Here is a 19,171-nt window from a genome sequence, read left to right on the forward strand (position 1 = left end):
GGGGGCTGGAGAGATGGCTCAGTGGTTAAGAGCATTGCCTGCTCTTCTAAAGGTCCTGAGTTCAATTCCCAGCAACCACATGGTGGCTCACAAACATCTGTAAAGAGGTCTGGCGCCCTCTTCTGGCCTTCAGGCATACACACAGGATATTGTATACATAATAAATAAATAAATATTTTTTTAAAAAAAATGGAGTACAGACCTAAACAGAGAACTCTCAACAGAGGAATCTAAAATGGCTAAAAGACACTTTAGGAAATGCTCACCATCCTTAGCCATCAGAGAAATGCAAATCAAAACAACTCTGAGATTCCATCTTAAACCTGTAAGAATGGCCAAGAGCAAAAACACTGATAACAACTTATGCTGGAGAGGATGTGGGGTAAAGGAAATACTTCTGCAGTGCTGGTGGGAATGCAAGCTGGTAGAAGTCAGTATGGCAATTTCTCAGAAAATAGGAAACAATCTACCTCAAGACCTAGCAATAACCACTTTTGCGTATATACCCAAAGGATGTTCAATTTTTCCACAAGGACTTGTGCTCAACTATGTTCATAGAAGCATTATTTGTCATAACCAGAACCTGGAATCAACCTAAATGCCCCTCGACCGAAAAATGAATAAGAAAATTGTGGTATACTTACACAATGGAGTACCACACAGCAGAAAATAACAGTGACATCTTGAAATTTGCAGGCAAATGGATGGATCTTGAAAACATCATATTGAGCGAGGTAGCCCAGGCCCAGAAAGACAAATATCATAAGTACTCACCCATAAGTAGTTTTTATACATAAAGCAAAGAAAAAACAGCCTACAATTTACAATCCCAGAGAATTGAGACAACACTGAGGACCCTAAGAAAGATATGCATAGATCTTATCTGCATGGGAAGTAGAAAAAGACAAGATCTCCTGAGTAAATTGGGAGCATGGGGACCATGGGTGAGAGGAAGGGAGGGGAGCAGAGAAAAATGTATAGCTCAATAAAATCAATCAATTAAAAGAAAAAAGCAGGTTGAGCAAGCTATGGGGAGCAAGCTAGTAAGCAGCTCCCTCAGTGGCCTTGCATCAGCTCCTGCCTCCAGGTTCCCTCCCTGTTTGAGTTCCTTTGATGAACAGTAATGTGGAAGTGGGAGCTAATGAACCCTTTCCTCCCCGGGTTGCTTTGGTCATGGTGTTTCATCACAGCAACAGACCTCTAACTAGGACAAGATGCTCTGCAAGGGCTACAGGGGTGACTCAGTGCTGAGAGCACTTCTTCCCCTCCCAGTGGACTCAGACAGACAGTTCACAACTGCCTGTAAACAGCCCCAGAGGGGCAGAGGCCTTCTCCTGGCTTCTATAGCCATCCACACACGAGGCATACACAGACACAGATACATAAATAAAAGGCACTAGGCCATTGGTGCTATGCAATGAAACTTGCTATTGCAAAAAAAAAATTAATATCTGAATAAGCAGAAAGCAATTGCCTTCAAGAGTGAAACTTGGAAATGAATATTGTCGAGTCCAAAGGAAACTCCCCTCCCCCCAGTTCTGGTGGTTAGACAAAAGCCAACATATCTCAAGAATTTGTGAGGCGGTTCCCCTCTAACAAAAGAGCCAGTTCCTGTATCACTGGCAGAAGAGACAAATGTCTGGCTGCGGCCCTACTAGCACAACAAAGTGCATGCTGGCCTCCTGCTCTCTCAGCGGCACAGGTGCCTAGCTCTTCTCCCCTCTTCCCCTCCCAGGAACTTCTCCACAGGAACTTCCCCCACCCCAGCTACTCCTTTCTCCTTCTCAGCCTCTATTTCCGCTGTCCTTCATCTCTTTTGCCCCTCTCTCTTCCCTCTACCTATCCTGGTCCTCTCTTGGTCCTCCTCCTCTGTCATCCCCCTCCCCTCTCCTGGCCAGGCAGAGTATGCTGGCTGTGTTCAGTCTACTACTTTCTTTTTCTGCTCTGGATTCTTCCAGATGCTTCTGACTGTATACAGTCTCTCTCTCTCTCTCTGTCTCTCTCTCTCTCTCTCTCTCTCTCTCTCTCTCTTTCATTTACACAATAAAAACCTTCCCTCACCCATACCTTGGAGCAGCCACGTCCTCAGTTTATACAGAATGCTGATACTGAATTTTGCTAGAGAAAAAAACTGGTGGATGTCGGGAACTGGTAGCTATCAATGATTACTGATAAATCATTTTTATATGACGAGCACTATGTATCATAGACTTTTTTTTAATGATAGCTTTTGTTTTTTCAATACAAAATCTAATTTCACAAACTTAGGCAGGATCATTAGCTAACATAATCAGCAGAGCTGAAACTAAAACCTGGTCTGTCTGATGCTAGAAAACCCCTCTTTCTGCAATGATACCCTTTTAGCTAGTGGGCCAAGAAATGATTTTTTTGGCTTGTCTTCTGAAAGTACAGCATCCCTGGTACTGTGAGGCTCATTTGTGTGAAACCATCTTGACCAGGAGTTAAACAGCAGAGGAGTTTGCTTTTTTCTGTTATAAGAAGTCTGGGCACAGTGGGTAAGGGTAGGTGCAGCCCCTTTTTCTGTTGAGTGTTGTTCCACCCCTGCTCACCACAGGAAGAAAACTGGGGGAGAGAAGAGGAAGTCTTCCACAAGAAAGCAAGCCCTACCTGGACTTCCTTCTGCATTTCCTTTCCTCTGCATTCCGTGTCCAGAATTGTGTAGCTGTGTTCTTCCCAGCAACGACACCTGCTGTACTTTAGCTTGGTAAATTGCTTCCCTGGAGGAGAAGTCGGGGTGGGAATTACTCTCGCAGGCATCTGACAATTCAGACAAGAGCTAGCTGGGACAGAAGCCTCAGATCTCAGTTTCTAGGAGCTTGGAGCACCTGTCCTAACTCATTTCTCCATTTCTGTGACAAAATTCCTGACAGAGTACCTGTGACCAAAAAAGCAGGTAGGCTCCTTTTGGCTCAGTCTCCAGGCTACAGTGCATCATGGCCTCAAAGGCAGGAGTGAAGCCAGTGCAGCCAGGAAAGAGAGAAAGAAAAGCTCAACTCGTTTTTCTCCCTTTCATTCACTCCCAGACCCCAGTCTGCACGGATGCTGTCACCTACATTCAAGGTGGGTCTTCCCAACCTCGGTGAAGCTTCTTAGAAAATGTCCTCCCAGACACATTCAGAAGTGTGTTTCCATGGTGCCTCTACATCCGATCAAGTTTGCAAGGATGGTTAACCATCATATCACCCTTCTGGACGAATTTTGTTTGAAGGGAGACAGAAGAGGCTGGAAGGAGAGAAACTGGGAAGCCATGGTCTGCCGCAGTCTCCACCACCAGCACCCTGAACATGCCCCGGGGAGGGTGCAGTCTGGTCCAGTAGCCCTTCTCACACCTTTCCGTTGGAAAAGCCTCAGGACAGTATTGATAAGAAATTTGGGCATAGAGGGGGGACAAGGGCATGTGGGGGATTCTTGGTAATCTATGAGCATTTGAAGACCAAGTCTGCCTCCTGGAGCACTGAGTAAGGCTTTATGAAAGTGTAGGCTGGCTCCTCGTAGCTACTTCTTCCGGTCCTGATGTTACCAAGGCACCTCTCCTTCTGGGATCGTACTGCCGGATGTGTTAAGCCTAGCATGTAAGGATGGTGTACACCTAGTTTAGAGAGATGGCTGGCTGGCCCTGTTTAAAGAACACACTCCACAGATAGTGGCTGTTGTTTTTCTTCGGCCTATGATCTGCCACTGCACACCTCCTGCACCCCGCCCCAACACAAAGGATCCCCTAGTCATTTCTGGTGCTCTACCTTCTCTGCACGTTGGGAGGGGTGCACGACCACAGCTTCCCTTGAGGTCATTCACGGCTTCTTTCTTCCAGGATGCCACCTCTGAAATAGGAGGCAGGCACACCCCAGTTCCCCTTACAGCCCACATTTAACACCCGGGGGGCCTTTAATACCCCGTCAGGCCATTTCTGAGTTCCTGGCAAGGTCAGTTTAGACCCCTCGGCAGGGCAAAAGACCTAGACTACAATCCTGAACTTGGATCTGCTTGAGACAGTAGGAGATCATGTCGTATTTTAAATGACTAACAAGTCACAAATTCTCAACAAATACTTACTGAATTAACGCTGGCCAGCAAAGAAAAAGCCACAAGGTATATTACTGCAATTTTTGATTTTTAAAAATCAGAATTTATAGTGCACTAAGGCAATTGCTTAGCGGCACAGGCGTCGCAAGTCATGTCGCCTTGGGAACATCCTCATCTGCAGACAATTGCCAAGGGTAAACCCGGCGGCATGATGGGAGCACCTCAGGCTGGGCTTGGGTCCTCAAGGTCTAGCACCAGGGAGAGGTCTCCTGCACCCTGCAACCCCTGCAGCCTTCTGCTAGCTCTATCTTTTCCCTCCTTCCCAGTGTGGCAGCCTTTCGTTGCCTCACCGGCAGGGGACGTCCTACGCAGTGTCTAGGGAGTGCGTGCTCACAAGCCAGAGCCTGCTTTTTCCAGTATGAGCCAGATGGGTGATCTCTGCGTGGACTCAGGCAGCTTACCCAGAGCGCTCTCGGCCAGGCTGGACTGAGAGAAAAGAGGAGTGACCAGATTGTTCTGTTAATAACCTGGGACAGGAGGGGTGGGGTGGGCGGGGCGAGCGGAGATGAGCCCCGCCCCTTGTGGCTCACCTGGGGCGAGTGGAGCGGAGGTGGGCGGGGCGAGCGGAGGTGAGCGGTGCGCTGCCCCGCCCCTCGGGCGTCACGAGGTTGGAGGCTTGAAGCTGCTCGCGCTAAGCGGGTGCGGAGTGCCAGCCGAAGTGAGCCCACGACTCTTGGGGGCCACTTGACTGTCGCGTCGCGAGGAGGTTTCCCTTCCCGGGTCTCGGGGTGGCGCCGCGCCGCGGTGGGCTTCAGCAGAGCCGAGGCGGACGAGGAGCAGAGTCCCGCGGGCGGCCGGTCTGCGCGCTGCGGTTCCCAGGCTTCGGCAGCAGAGGGGTGAGGTGGGTGTGTCTCGTTCCTCGCACCGGGGCGCTGCGACTGAACCTTGGGCTCTGCCGGGCGGTTAGTACTGGGGCGCGGCGACTGGCTCGGGACCCGCCCTGGGAGCGCGGGGTTGAAGCTGCTTCTGCGGAGGTGGGCGAGCGGTGGCACCCCCCGACACACACACAAACTCTTGGACTGCAAGGAGAAGGAAACACACCCGCTTCGGCTCCAGCTTGTGCAAATGATCCGATAAGGGCGTTGCTGCTCACATCCCAGAGGTAAATAACACCCGTGGTTAGAGGACACACGAAGGTGGTATCGCGTGTGCTTTATATTTATGAATATAAATGTAAACATTGACACATATAAACATTGACACATTGACAGGGCCTAAGCCTAGCCTTTCGTTATGAATCAAGTTTTTAAAGTTACTGGAGGTCGACTCCTATGAAAACTGCAGGGGTTGGAAACCTGTTTCGACTGTGTTCTGTGTGGTTTTGGAACGTTCTGGAATTTGAGGAAATGTTTTTAGTTTTAGAAAGGGTATCATACTTACTTTTACAATTTTTTAAACACTGTGTGCATCTCTCTCTCTCTCTCTCTCTCTCTCTCTCTCTCTCTCTCTCTCTCTCTCGTGTGTGTGTGTGTGTGTGTGTGTGTGTGTGTGTGTGTGGTGTCTCTCTGTTGAGGTAAAAGGACACGTTTTGGGAATAGTTTCTCCACATGTGATCGTGGTTGAAACTCATTGTTCTGACTTAATGGCAAGAGCCCTGAACCATGTTGCTGGCTTCATAATTACATTACTTAAAACTGATTTTTTTAGGATTTCTAACTGAACTTGACATATGGATTGAGAATTTGATTCAGGGTTTGGGGTGCAGGAGTGCACTGGGCCATGAGAGGTTAGCAGCCAAAGATGGATGTTCGGCATGCAAGTCTTGTCTGTTTTTGCATGTATTGGGTCTTTTAAAAGTTGCCACACTGCTTTTCTCATTTGTTTTCCAGAAAGGAAGTTCAGCACTGTACAGGTGACTCTAGTTTCACAGCCTTTCATATATCAATTCTTTTTCATAAATTGGATGTGAATACGACCTCATCAGACTGATCCAAAAAGATCATAGTCTCATCTGTCTTACACAGGCTCACAGGTGTTTGTTAAGTGGATCAAGTTCATGCAGGTGGGTGCTGGCTCAGCTTTTTCTGAACACACACCATTGGCAAACCTGGGGGTTAGGCTGCCTCCAGTCAGGCGGTTTGTATCAAATGTGTTAGCATTTTTTCCCAGTGGCTCAAATCCCCTCTGAGTTATACTCAGCAGAAAGCTAGGCCAGGGCTTTGGGTCTGGCTCAGCAGTAGAGCGCTTGCCTGACAGGATCCAGGGCCTGGGCTGGATCTCCAGCACCTTCAACTCCTCAAAAGAGACCAGAGTAGTGAACTACACCTGTCCTCTTGGGCTCATGCGCACTTCTGGAACATTCTGTATGTCAGTTTTGTAATGATGAAGACAACATAAGATGGGTGGGGATGTACTTAACCCTTGAAAAGATCTGTATTTTTTTTCCATATTTATTCCACTTTGCTCTCAGGATCATGAAACAAACATCCAGCCAAGAACTGACTCCCGCAGTCGCATGGTTCATGCCGTTCTTTTCTTTTTGTTTGTGTGGAGAGATAGATACATTCATCTAAATTATTTTCCTTCAGATTCTAACCTGTAAGTCTTACCGGGCTCTGTCATACTTGATTGGCAATTTGTGAAAGCGTAGATTCCAAGCTGGGACAGTTGAAGTACAGTGGATGAAGACAGGGAAGGCAGACTCTGCAGCAAGAACCCTTCTTCTAAGTAACTTCACTACAGCTGAATCAGTTTAAATCAGTTCCTATGATTTAAAAAGAGACACCAGAGAGATCTGTGCCTGTGATCGTGGATTGCTGAAGTGTTAGAAAAATCACCCCAAAGGAAAATACGAGTTTATTCTTGAGTCAGGTATGAAGGACCACGGTTTAGGAACACAGATTCAGGCTTCCCAAATAAATGTTCTAATGTGGAAATGGTTTCATGATGTTTTTATAGTTAGAGGACAAAAGAAAGTCATAACTTAAGTCACTTAAAAACGTGCATTGCAGAAACATCAGTTAGGCAATCGCAGCACAGAGGGGAGAGCCCTGCCTGATGCTGGCTGATAGACCTTAGCTCTGGGGGGATGAAAGTTAGCGGTCTACTAAGTTAATACAGTCCAGAGGATTTTACTGAGAGTCACAAGCCGTTAGGCCAGACAGAATTGGGCAATGAGTGGTTGTTCAGGAGACTAAAGATAACACAAATGATTTGATCTAGATCTACAGACATCCTAGCTCTCCACAGTCATGGAGTTCTCATCAGCTAAGCTGTTCACGGGTATGGTGGGTTTCTGGATGTTTTCTGTTTTGATTTTCCTTTCTGGGAACTTGGTTCACAGTACCTCAGTAAAATCAGTTGGCGTATGGTTCAGTTTTCATTGTATGAATGAAAGAAATATGCAGTGGTTGCCAGGCAATTAGACCCATAAACCCACTCCCTTAGTTTCCAAGAAAATAGGAAACCAAAGGGGGCGGACTCATTTACAGTTTTGCCAAAATGACGTGAGAGGTCTGTGTGGCTTTTCACCTCTCTGCTTGTGGCCATCCCACCGTTATGGAAGGGTTGGACATGAAGGCAGTAGCATGTAGACTTTGACCCACATTAAGTTAACAAATCCTTCCTGTCAGGAAGGAGGCCTCGGCCACAGGTTACCTCACTGTCCCTGCATTCTGTTACTTGGCTGATGAATGTTACTTAAGGAGCCCCACTGTTTAAAGAAGAGTTTCAGTGGTTTGGGGTCTGGTGAGGTAACATCATCACCCATTTCAGGCCTGTCAGAATTCTTTGTCAGTAGACCCTATTTCCTTTTTTTTTTTTTTCTGATTTTTTTTTTCCCAAGACGGGGTTTTTCTGTAGCTTTGGAGCCTGTTCTGGAACTAGCTCTTGTAGCCCAGGCTGGCCTCGAGCTCACAGAGATCCTCCTGCCTCTGTCTCTGGAGTGCTGAGATTAAAGGCATGTGCCACCACTACCCAGCTAGACCTATTTCTTTAAGAGATACAGCATATCCTTTTAAAAAAAAAAAAAAAAAAATTTTTTTTTAATCTGCTCATGACAGTTTAAAATTACCCACAAACTAGAAAGAGCAAAGTTCTCTATACAAAGGAAAATATTGATGTACTATATAATATTAAATAATATGTATAATATAGATCTCAGAAGCATTATGCTAAATGGAATAATTAATACATAAACACCTACATTTAAAAAATAATTTAATTCTTTGAGAGTTTCATATAGTAAGTTTCTGTCATGTTCAGTTCACCCTTGTCCCGCTCCTCATCTTCACCTCCCTACCCACCCAACTTCTACTTTTTTTTTTTTTTAAGCCCATCCTGTCCAATTTATCGCCCAACTACTCTTGGGTGTGAGCCCTGCCCTGGAATGCGGCTGACCTACCAGGAATCACACCGCTAACCGACTCTTTCTTCCAGCAGCTATCAGATGCCAGCGGCTCTTGGGCTACTGGTGGGGTTTTATGCCCCCCCCCCATTGTCTTGAGCTTGAGCAGTTTTGTGCATGTTGTCACAGATGCTGTGAGTCCGTGTGTTATCGTCCTGTTGTATTTTGAAAACACTGTGTCTTTGATGCTATCTGCCATCTTGGTGCTTACACTCTCTTCCCCTTCTTCCTTGAAGATCCTGACCCTTGGGGAAAGGAGTTTGATATAAATGTCCCATTTAGATATTTTACTGAGCACCGCAGTCTTGTTCTCTGCATGTCAGCCAGTTGAGGATCTCTGTGCTAATAATGGTCATCTACTCGAGAAGCTTGTCTGAGAGGGCTGGACAATGTACTCATTGACGGGATAGCCGAGAGTGACTAGGGGTTGTTTTAACACTGTGTCCATCTGGCAGAACAGTAGTGCCAGGTTCTCCCCTAGGAGCTGTCTAGCCACAGGTTCTGGGCCCGGCCAGCAGTGTCAGGTATGCGGTCCATCTAACGCAGTGGACCTTGGATACAGTCAGGAAGTGCTTGCTCACTCCATAACCGCTGTGCCTCTGGTTTGCCACTGGTGTATCCGTGGACATACCTTGTCGGACCATTTCTGATTGTAGTTTTCAGGGTACACAGACCAGTGGATGCATAGTACTTCCCAGCAGTCCAGAAGCTAGCCAGGTGGGGTGAAGCTTCCCATTGAGTACCAGCTAGATCAAGTATGTAGTGTTTCCAGCAATAGGGTCTTATTGTCCATTTCTGAACAGTAACCAAGAGTGTTAGCAATAGCCTGTACTATTTGGGGTTCTCTGGAGCTCCATTGGCTAACACAGAGTGACCTTCTGTATCTTTTCTGTAGAGGTCATCAAACTTAGGATCCTTAAAGCCTGTAAACACACCAATTTTTGTTTTATTTTGTTTTTCAAAACGGGGTTTCTCTGTGTAGCTTCAGCAGTCCTAGAACTTATTTTGTAGATCAGGCTGACCTTGAACTCACAGAGATCTGCCTACCTCTGCCACTCCAGTGCTGAAATTAAAGGCCTGTGCCCCCTAATTTTTTTTAAAGAAAAAGATAACGGCAGTTTGACATCCAGAGCGACCCCCAGAGTATTAGCATGAGATCACAATTACATAACTACCCAACACAGTTTTCTCCCTAGTCCTCTAAAAAAAGATGTTGTGGAGAAAGTTGCCAGGTCCTTCCGTAGCAAGGCAATGGCCCGATGCGTTCTTTCTCCAGATAGATAGTGCTAAAAGCTGTTATAGCCCTACAGATGTGACACCATCTTTCTCCCGACTTGTTTGCCTAAAGGGCATAAACACATTAGAAAGGCATGTTGGTGCCCTCTTTGGCCTGGATGTGAGAAGGGGAGGAATGGCAGCCAAAGTCAGCAGCCATGTTTACAAACACAGCTGTCATCTGCCTCAACCTTCTCACCTGGGAGTGTGGGGGGGGGTTGATTTCCTTCCTTCTTTCCTTCCTTCCTTTCTTTTTTATTTTATTAATATTTTTCATTTATTTACATACTGACCACAGTTTCCCCTCACGCTTTGATTTTCAATGAAGGGTGACTTTGTGGTCTCAGGGAGCCAAAAGTTGACTTTTTTTTCTTTCTAAAGATTTATGTGTGTGTATATGTATTTCTGTGTGTTTGCCATGTATGTGTGGGTGCCTGAAGTGGCCAGAGGAGGGTGTCGGGTCTGCTGAACCTGGAGTTACAAATGATTGTGATCTATTTAACAAGGATGCTGGGAACCAAACTTGGGTCCTCTGGAAGAGAGGCAAGCACCTCTAACCTCTGAACCCTCTTTCCAGCCCTCTTTGTTGTTTTTCTGATACAGTGCCCATGTAACCCAGGTTAGCCTCAAATTCTGCCTGTGCCTGAGATGACCTTGAACAACTGCCACACCTGCCTGCCTGCCTGCACCTCCTGCTAGGATCCTCCTCTTGGCTTTCCATAATCCTGGGAATTAAACCCATAGTCTAATGTGTGTGGTAGGCAAAACATCTCCCAATGGCTCTAATGTTCTCATCCTCTTACCACTTTTTTAAAGTATGGAAGAAGAAAATTTTAAGAGTCCATGCTAGTCTTGTTATTAATTATACACCTTTTAATTTTTTTTTTATTTTCGAGATTAGGGTTTCTCCGTAGCTTTTGGTTCCTGTCCTGGAACTAGCTCTTGTAGACCAGGCTGGCCTCGAACTCACAGAGATCCGCCTGCCTCTGCCTCCTAAGTGCTGGGATTAGAGGCGTGCGCCACCACTGCCCTGCTTACACCTTTTAATTTTTGAGACAGAGTTTTACTCTATAGTCCAGGAACTCACTATATACTCCAAGCTAGCCTTGAGCTTATGGGCTATCCTCCTTCCTTGGTGTCCAGAGTGTTAGGATTACAGGCATGAGTCATCTGATGTTGTGTAGGGCAGGGGTGGAGGTATGTGTATGTGCACTAGTGTGCTCACCCATTCCTATGTCTCTGGAGGCCAGGGGGTGATGTCAGGCATCTTCTGCGAGGCATCTTACTGAACTTGGAGCTCACCATTTCGAGTAATCTAGCGAGGTTGCAAGCCCCCAGATCCACCTGTCTTTGCCGCAGCTCCACACCCTGCCACGCCTGGCTTTTTTACAGGGATTCTGGAGACCGGAACTCACATCCCCAAGCTTCACCCGCCAATCTGCCCCACCAGTCCTCTTAACAAACGCATTTAATTCTCACCGATCCGCCTTACACTGGATATCACATCACAGCCCATTTTTGGAAGGGAATCATGCTTAGAAGACTTAGTAGTTAGTTTGATGGCCTGTGACTGGCAGCGTGACTGCAGCTTTAGGGCAGAGGCCGGAGCTCATCCTCAGGGAAACATTAACTTTAGGCTGAAATGGAGTGGAGAAGGAATTGAGACGGGGTGGGCGGAATATCTGTGCATGATTAAGCAGCTCTGATTGAGGGGGTCTGGGTGGCCAGTGTCTCAGTTCTGGTTCTGCAAGGTGGTCTAAGGAAGTTGTTACCTCTCTCGTCACTTTAGGGAGCAGTCTGGTTCCTACAGGGTGATTACTTCTGCTCTCAGGGGAGCCTCACCCAACAGAAATGTTGCCTTTATCTTGAGGGTAATCTGTCCTGTGAGGGTTCCCTGACCCTGGATGCCTTCAGTCTAAAAGGGAATGAGCGAGGTTGGGTGTAGTGATGTTTCATTTGTATTTTAATAAATAAAGCTTGCCTGAAGATCAGAGAGTAAAACAGCCCCACTGGTCAGCCTTATGACCAAGCAGTGGTGGCACACACCTTTAATCCAACTAGACACACTAGTTTGCCATAGAAACCTGGCAGAAGTTGTGCACGCCTTTAATCCCAGCCCTAGAGAGGAATATAAGACGGGAGGAGACAGCTCTCAGTCTCATTCTGAGATTCCTAGAGGCAGGATCGCCATTTCAGACTGAAGTCGAGGTAAGAATCAGTGGCTGGCTGTTTTGTTTTTCTGACCTTCAGGTTGAACCCCAGTTCCTGCCTCTGGGTTTTTATTAATGGTACTACGACTAGATAGACAGCTACTCCTGGAGTGGGTGTCATGTGTGTGGGTGTCTGAACCAAAGCGAAGGAAGCACAGCGCCGGGCTTTCCTCCAGCTACTCTGCAAGCCTCGGCGCCTTTACCAAAAGTAGAATCTCACTGCCTGGTGCAGCAGCCTCCACCGAGCCCTCGCTGTGAGAAGTGAGCGCTGCATTGTTCCCAAACTCTCTGCAGTGCCACACATACTCTAGGATCTCCGCTGTGCACCAGCTGTGCATCTAGGTGCTAGCTCGATAGTGCAGCGTCTCCCAGCACCCTCCGTGGTGACACACACAGCTGTCCATCATCTAGGTGCTACCCTGATAGTGCAGACTCTCCCACCACCCTCCATGCTGACGCACTGGGGACCTGGAATCATGGCCAGCCAGAGGGGTTAAAAAGAAAACTGAACCTGCATGGAACATCAGATTTGGACCCAAGAGATGGCTCAGAGGGTCCATCTGAGTTCCCAAGCCCAACAACCTGACTTCAGCCCCTAGAAATCACATGGTAGAAGAGAGCTTGCTTTTGCATGTTGTCCTCTGACCTCCACACACATGCCATGACACATGCTTGAGTATGCACATGTGTGCACATGAACACACAAAATAGATGTTTAAAAAAGAAAATTACTTTTTTTTTTTTACATGATCTGTTCTTCTAAGACATGTTCAAGGGATACTGAAACTGCCACCTCTGTAGTGAAAGCCGCTGGGTTCTTGTTCCCGCAGGTCTCCACTATCCCCCAAAGTGTTTGCCATCCTCGAGTTTCTTCCTATTTCAGTAAGTATATCAGGCATGTGGGCAGGGAGCATAGATTTGGGAGTGATGAGCCGGTGGCAGAGGCTATGGCACGAAGTAGAACCCAGTAACTTGTTTGTTGCCAAGCTATCAAAACTGGTGTCCCCCAGTTTAATATCGGGACAGAACTGGTTGGGTATAATGGAGCACGTGCCTGTAGTTCCAGTTGCTTTGGTTACTGAGGCAGACTCATAAACAAGTTCAAGGCCAGCCTGGGCCATGTAGCAAAATCCTTTCTCAAACAGACACACACACGGGCTGGGGCCATAGGCCATGGTAGAGCCCTTGCCAGCATCCTCCAGGCTCTGGTGCATGTTTACATATGAGGGACACACATGTGGAATGACATGCTGGCACATATGTTTGCATGCATGTGGGGGCCTTAGGATGATGTTGGCATTGATCCTCAATCACTCTTGCACTTTATTTATCAACCCAGAGCTCCCAGTGTGGCTAGTTTGCTCCAGCGATCCTGTCTCCACCTTCTAAAGCTGGGATTGCAAGCTGGCTGCCACGCCACCCATTGTTTACTTGGGTTCTAGAGACTCAAACCCCAGTACTGATTCTCACTCAGCAAGTACCTTAGCCACCGAGCCATCTCTCCAGCCCTCCAGTACCAAGGGAAAACAAAAAACCCTAAAGGGCCAACCAAAGGTAAGTGCAGAGGCTCTTGACCTTTGAGAATGGGAGAAGGCTTGTGTGTAATCCGCATGTGCCTGTGTCAGAGAACACAAGTTCGGTTGCTGTGCTGGCTGGCTTTATGTCAACTTGTCAGAAGCTCAAGTCATTCAGGAAGAAGAAACCTTAATTGAGAAAGTGCCTCTCCCCAAGTTGGGCTGCAGGGAAGCCTATGGTGCGCTTTTTAAACTGTAGATTGATGTGGGAAGGCCCAGCTTACTGTGGGTCATGCCAGCTCCAGACTGGTGGCCCTGAGGTATAGAAGAAAGCAAACTGAGCAAGCTGTGGGGAGTAAGCTGGAAAGCAGCAGTCCCCCATGGCCTCTGCTTCAGCTCCACCTGACGTCCCTGGATGATGGCCTGCAGGCAGTGAGCTGGAGTCAGCCCTTTCTGCCCCATGTTGCCTTGGCCATGGTGTTTATTCCCACCGAGAGCCCTACAGAGAGCAGTCACCATCCTCACGCTCATCCGCTTCTCTGGTTTACATGACGCTCTAGCTGTGCTCAGGTACAGTTGGTGTTGGGGGCCTCAGGGTAAGGAAGGGGTGCCCATAATAGCATGCCACAAGCTCCTTGGAAGTCGGAAGGTAGGGCTAGTGCACCCTGGGAACTCCAGCCTGATGCTGGGAGCAAAGTGGTCCTGAGGCTGGGTTCCGGAATTAACTTAAGCTGGACCCCAGGCATGCAGAAGGGCTGCCAGGATTTGCCCCTCCCCGTTTCTGCTCCGCCCACCTGACTCCGGTCAACTGCAGGTCTACTACTATATGCTGCTTAGGCATGGCTTCTCAGAATGCTTGGCTTAGATGAGGAACTGAGGCACTGGCCCACAGTCCGGCGTCCCAGATGCTTCCGCAAGTCAAGTCTCAGGTGGCTGGATTTCCTCAATTTGAAATTTTCTGTTAAAGTCATGGGGTCAGTGTTCTTGTCTCTGCTGTGTCTGCAGTTTCATCACAGTTGAAGTTCTCTTCAGAATATGGTTTCCTTCCCCAGAGCCCTTGAGTTCCACAGGCCTGGGCACGCACAGAAATGGAATGGTTTCGGGAAAAGGTACTGTCTTGAGGTCTTTGTCAACAGACTCACTGCAGGAATGTCGTCTGGATAAGGAAGCAGCTTACCGAAGGGCTGCAGATGGAGTTCCTGCTTAGGCCCACATACATAAACCCGTCTTATAGTCACACAGGTTTTGTAAATGGCAGGTCAGCGGACTGGTGGTTGACCTTCCGGGTACTCTGGGATTCAGGTTTGACTGTGTGCTCTGTCAGGATCTCCTTGGCCAAGTGAAAGAGGGCTGCCTGACTGTTGGCTTGAGAACAAAGCAAGAGAAAACAGTCTGGAGTGAGGGACTGGGGTGTGTGGGGGACTGGGGTCTGGGGTTTCCATCCCCTCGTGTATTACAGGTCCTCCTGTGTTTAGCCTCTCCTTGTCATATGTCTTGTATAAAACAGTCAGCAGCAATGTCCTCCTTGGAGATGAGCCTCTGTTAGCGCCTACATGGTAGAAGGTCATGGGGGTAAGGCGTTCCCTGTTGTTCTTGGCAGTGGGGTTCCCTGTTGTTGACTGAGCCCGTGGAGCTTATTTACTCTGTGGACATGTTCTCCACCCGGTAATGCTAAAAGGAAGGCAGAAAGTTACAGGTGCTCTCCAGCTCTAGCCTGTCTTTGTAGAAGGGTCTGTGTGCTGCCCCATGACAAGTGGTGGTGTGTGCTTCCTACACCGGCAGCTTTGAAGCAGGTACGACTTGCATCCATGTCCTGGTCTTAAGCTCTGTTATCTGGGAAAATCCCCTCTGACTATGACCATATGGAAACCCACCCTCTGTGTGTGTTCATGAGAGCACCAATGCCCCCCCCCCATGTGAAGAGCAGGCAGGCAGTAGAGAGAAGAGCCGGACAGGGGTCTGGGGTGGAGTTGTATTTGTGCCAACTCGTGTACCAGCTGGGGATATGCGTACCTCACAGATGGCATGATGGATTTTTGAGATCCTGCCGTGGGCACAGTGAAGAGTGCCATCCAACTTGCTTCTGAAAGGGAGCGAGAGCGCGCAGTGAGCTGTGAGTGACCACGGTCTGGGAGCAGATTCTGTGTGTCAGTGTGAAAGCAGCCTCATGAAGTCTCTAGAGGCACAGCACAAAGAAGCCACAAATCACGATTCTTTTCAAATACTTGGTGGCTGCGTCAGGAGGCTTATAGAAAGTGGGGGCAGCTCCACCGTGGGCCTCAGATGCTACTGCCGCCCTCAGCCCTTCGCTTGCTGGAAACTATGGGTCTGCTCGTACAGTCCAAGGCCAGACACAGAGGCAGCTGAGGAATGACTCTTTGGGATTAAAGCTAGCCCAGGATCATTGGAATTAGGTTATGGACTTGCAACATTCCACCCTCCACACAACACTGGAGTTGATCCGACAGCCAGGCTTTGTGTAGTTTGTGTCTAGAAGTTCTTACGCAGTTTATAATGGAAGTTCCAGAGCAGAGTACAGTTTACTTTTGAACTTGGAAAAGTATTGTATTATTAACTAATAGTCCCACTTGGAGTAGTAAGCACCTTCTATCCCCTTACAGGGCTCTCTGGTGGGTAGCTTTGTCAGCAGCCTCTGTCACTGTTGCTGCCTGGAAGGAGAGAGAGACATGAACTGAGGTTCTGGGGAGAAGTAGCCTGGAAGAAGACATCAGACTGGGCGTTACCTTCTTTATCAGAGTTAGTGGCGTGCCTGTCCATTGCTTACGCCTTTAAGGCGTCCATGAGACGTGTCTGCTTCTGGGGAGTGAGCTAGCCTGGTCCTGCCTTCCCAAGCCTTGAATAGTTTCCATTCTGCCCCTTGGCCCTGCCATTTTCCAGGGACATCCTCACCTCCCAATCATAACCTTGCCCTTGTTCTTTCCTGTTCTACAAAGTTTAAAAGGAAGTGAATATTTTTTAAGTGAAATGCTTACAGATTTCTGTGTCATCCTTGTAAGGGGACCATGGTAGCCTCTGTCCTTCCACCTTTAGTAAACATGCTGAAATGGACCTTTAAACCCTATGTGAAGAGTAACCACTCCAGTGACAGCTTAAGAGATGCCTAGGAGAGTCCTCAAGCTTGTCCCTGGTGTGACTGTGATGGTGTTTCCAGAGGGGACAGCAACTGAGGGTGGGCTTGGTCCAGGTGGAACAAAAACTGAAGAAGAGAGAAGCCCATGGCTACTAGTTATCTCTCCTCTCTCTTTCCTTACGTCTGTCCTAAAGTGGGCAGCCCCCCTCTGCTAGGCCCTTCCACCAAGAGGTTTCTGCCTGCATGGGAGCGGTGGAGCCAGCTGACCATAGACTGAACCCAAATCATGAGCCAAAATAAATGCTTCCTTCGGTAAGATGATTTTCTTAAAAGGTTGTTGTTGGTGGTGGTGGTGGAGTGGTGGTGGGGTGTGTATGGTGTAAGTGTATGAATGCCAGCATACATATGCCATGGAACATATACAGAGGGCAGAGGACTACTTCAGAGAGTCAGTTCTGGGGCTTGAACTCAGGTCATCAGACTTGTTCAGGAAGTGCCTTACACACTAGGCCATCTCACTGGCCCAAGATGATGGTTTTTCCTGCTCTTTCTCACAGCAACAAAGTGACTAATACACATGCCTTACCCCCTCCCAAGGATCCAAAGATACCAAAATTTTGGTATATTACCTTCTTTGTTTAAGATAGATTCATGCTGTAGCCCGTGTGGGCCTCAGACACAAGGTGATGTTTCTGTATCAACCTCTCAAGTGCTGGGATCACAGATGTGATCCAGCTTTCCCCCTAAACTTAGTACATTTAACAAACAGTGTTGGCATTTCAACCCAGTTGTCATGCCATAACTAAAATTTACCATTTTGTTTTTCCATGCTTTGTAAATATTAGTAGCCTTGTGGCCTTTCAGTAGTTTTCAACCATTCTCTTAAAAATCAGAGGGCTGGGGCTACAGCATCATAGCAGAGCATTTAGCATGTGCAAAGCCTTGGGTGTGAACCCCTGAGCTAAAATAATAATAATAATAATGAAATAAAATTTAATTATGCCATTGCTCATTTTTATTTTAAATTATTCTGTATTGACCATAATAAACCTTTGATCCCATTTCAGAGTATTCAAGATGGTTGTTGTGGTGGTTTGAATAGGAATGGCCCACATAGACTCATGTGTTTGAATGCTTGGCCAATAGGGAGTGGCACTATTAGGAGGTGTGACCTTGTTGGAAGAATTGTGTCACTGTAGGGGTGGACTTTGAGGTCTCACATGCTCAGGCTTCTCCCACTGTGCCACACAGTTCACTTCCTGTTGCCTGCAGATCAAGAGGTAGAACTCTCAGCTACTTCTCCAGCACCTTCTCTGCCTGTGTGCTGTCTTGCTTTTCCACCATGACAATAACGGACCAAACCTCTGAACTGTAAGCTAGTTCCAATTAAATGATTTTCTTTATAAGAGGTGCCATGGTCTCGGTGTCTCTTTACAACAATAGTAACCCTAAGACAGTTGCCATAAAAATAATTATGTATTCAAACGTTCTGCAGAATTACAAATGTACTTTACGTTATGGAATATGTAAGATGGTATAAAAAGTAAATTGTGCCGGTGTTCTCCTGTGTTCACCTGGAGATAGCCATCTTAGGTTAGTGACAGGGGCACCCACCTTGTCTGGGAACTTGATAGAGTGCGGACTCTTAGGCCAACTTCAACATACATTGAACCAAGATCCTTCTCTTAACTCTGCAGCCTTTTCCCCTTCCTGAGGATCGGGGAATTCTGTCAAGCATGCCTCTGAAAGGCCTGCTGTGCGTGGCTTCGTCTTCCATCACTGGACACTGTTAGTGACGGGTCTTTTCCTGTTTGTTCTCTTTCTCCAGAGCATGTATCTCATGGCTTCAGGAAATAGTCTCTCTACTGACTGTGGCATAGTTCGTTTGACTGATTCCCATTGTTAGCAGGGAGGGTATTTTATGGCTGTTGGAAATACACCAGAATGAGCTGGACTGGTGGTTCCTTCCCCACTTCCTTTTAGTTAATTCTTAGAATGCTGCTATTGGACCGAAGGTACGATTGCTATAAATATTCTTTATATCCTCCCGGAGTGTGCAAAGTGCCCCGTGCTGGCCTAGGCCTGTGGGAGTGGTCTACAGACAATGGGGAAGCAGAGCTTATGGCTCCATTTTTGTCGTGCCTCCAAGGACTGGCTCAGAGCAGACGCTGAGGTCATTCAGGGTGAATGGAGAAGGGAACATAAGTGACTGAGGGATGGGCAGTTGCCTGTGGTGGCAGGGTTCTTTCCTGGCCGAGTCCTGCGTGGTCACAGATACCACTGGCTGGGAAGTGGCCTCTTCTGTGGTATGTGTGCTGTGTGCACAGTTCAGACTTTCCTCCCAGTGTCCCAGGGTGCAGGCATGAAGTCTACCTGTAGTAACTGCCGGTGTGAAGTGACTAGTCTGGAATCCCCAAGTCTGTAGAATGTGACTGTGACCAGGCTTGGGTTTGCTTCCTAAGTCTGACACTGTTAACTTTCAGAACACCAGGTGCTCATAGTATGTAAACTTTATTCTGGAAGGTGTCCTAAGATTTTTTTTTTTTTGATAAAGAAAAAGTCAACTGTCGTAAATGTGATTCAATTAGAGTTTGAACTTGTGTACACACAGAAAGCGGGGGGGGGGGGGGGG

At 47.6% G+C, this 19,171-nt stretch overlaps 1 protein-coding gene across 1 annotated transcript in view; it reads left to right on the top strand.

Annotated features, from left to right (window-relative positions):
• The first annotated feature begins 4,695 nt into the window (after positions 1–4,695).
• Positions 4,696–19,171, top strand: part of Gpr160 (G protein-coupled receptor 160) — a 46,966-nt gene continuing 32,490 nt past the window's right edge. Inside the window, exon 1 of the transcript XR_007589657.1 lies at positions 4,696–4,945. The gene's annotated coding sequence lies outside the window, so the exon portion shown is untranslated. The remainder of the gene's footprint in view (positions 4,946–19,171) is intronic.

The sequence above is a fragment of the Alexandromys fortis genome, unplaced genomic scaffold (genome assembly GCF_014885135.2).
Source record: "Alexandromys fortis isolate MF-2015 unplaced genomic scaffold, M_Fortis_MF-2015_v1.1 scaffold_300, whole genome shotgun sequence".
Classification (NCBI taxonomy): domain Eukaryota; kingdom Metazoa; phylum Chordata; class Mammalia; order Rodentia; family Cricetidae; genus Alexandromys; species Alexandromys fortis.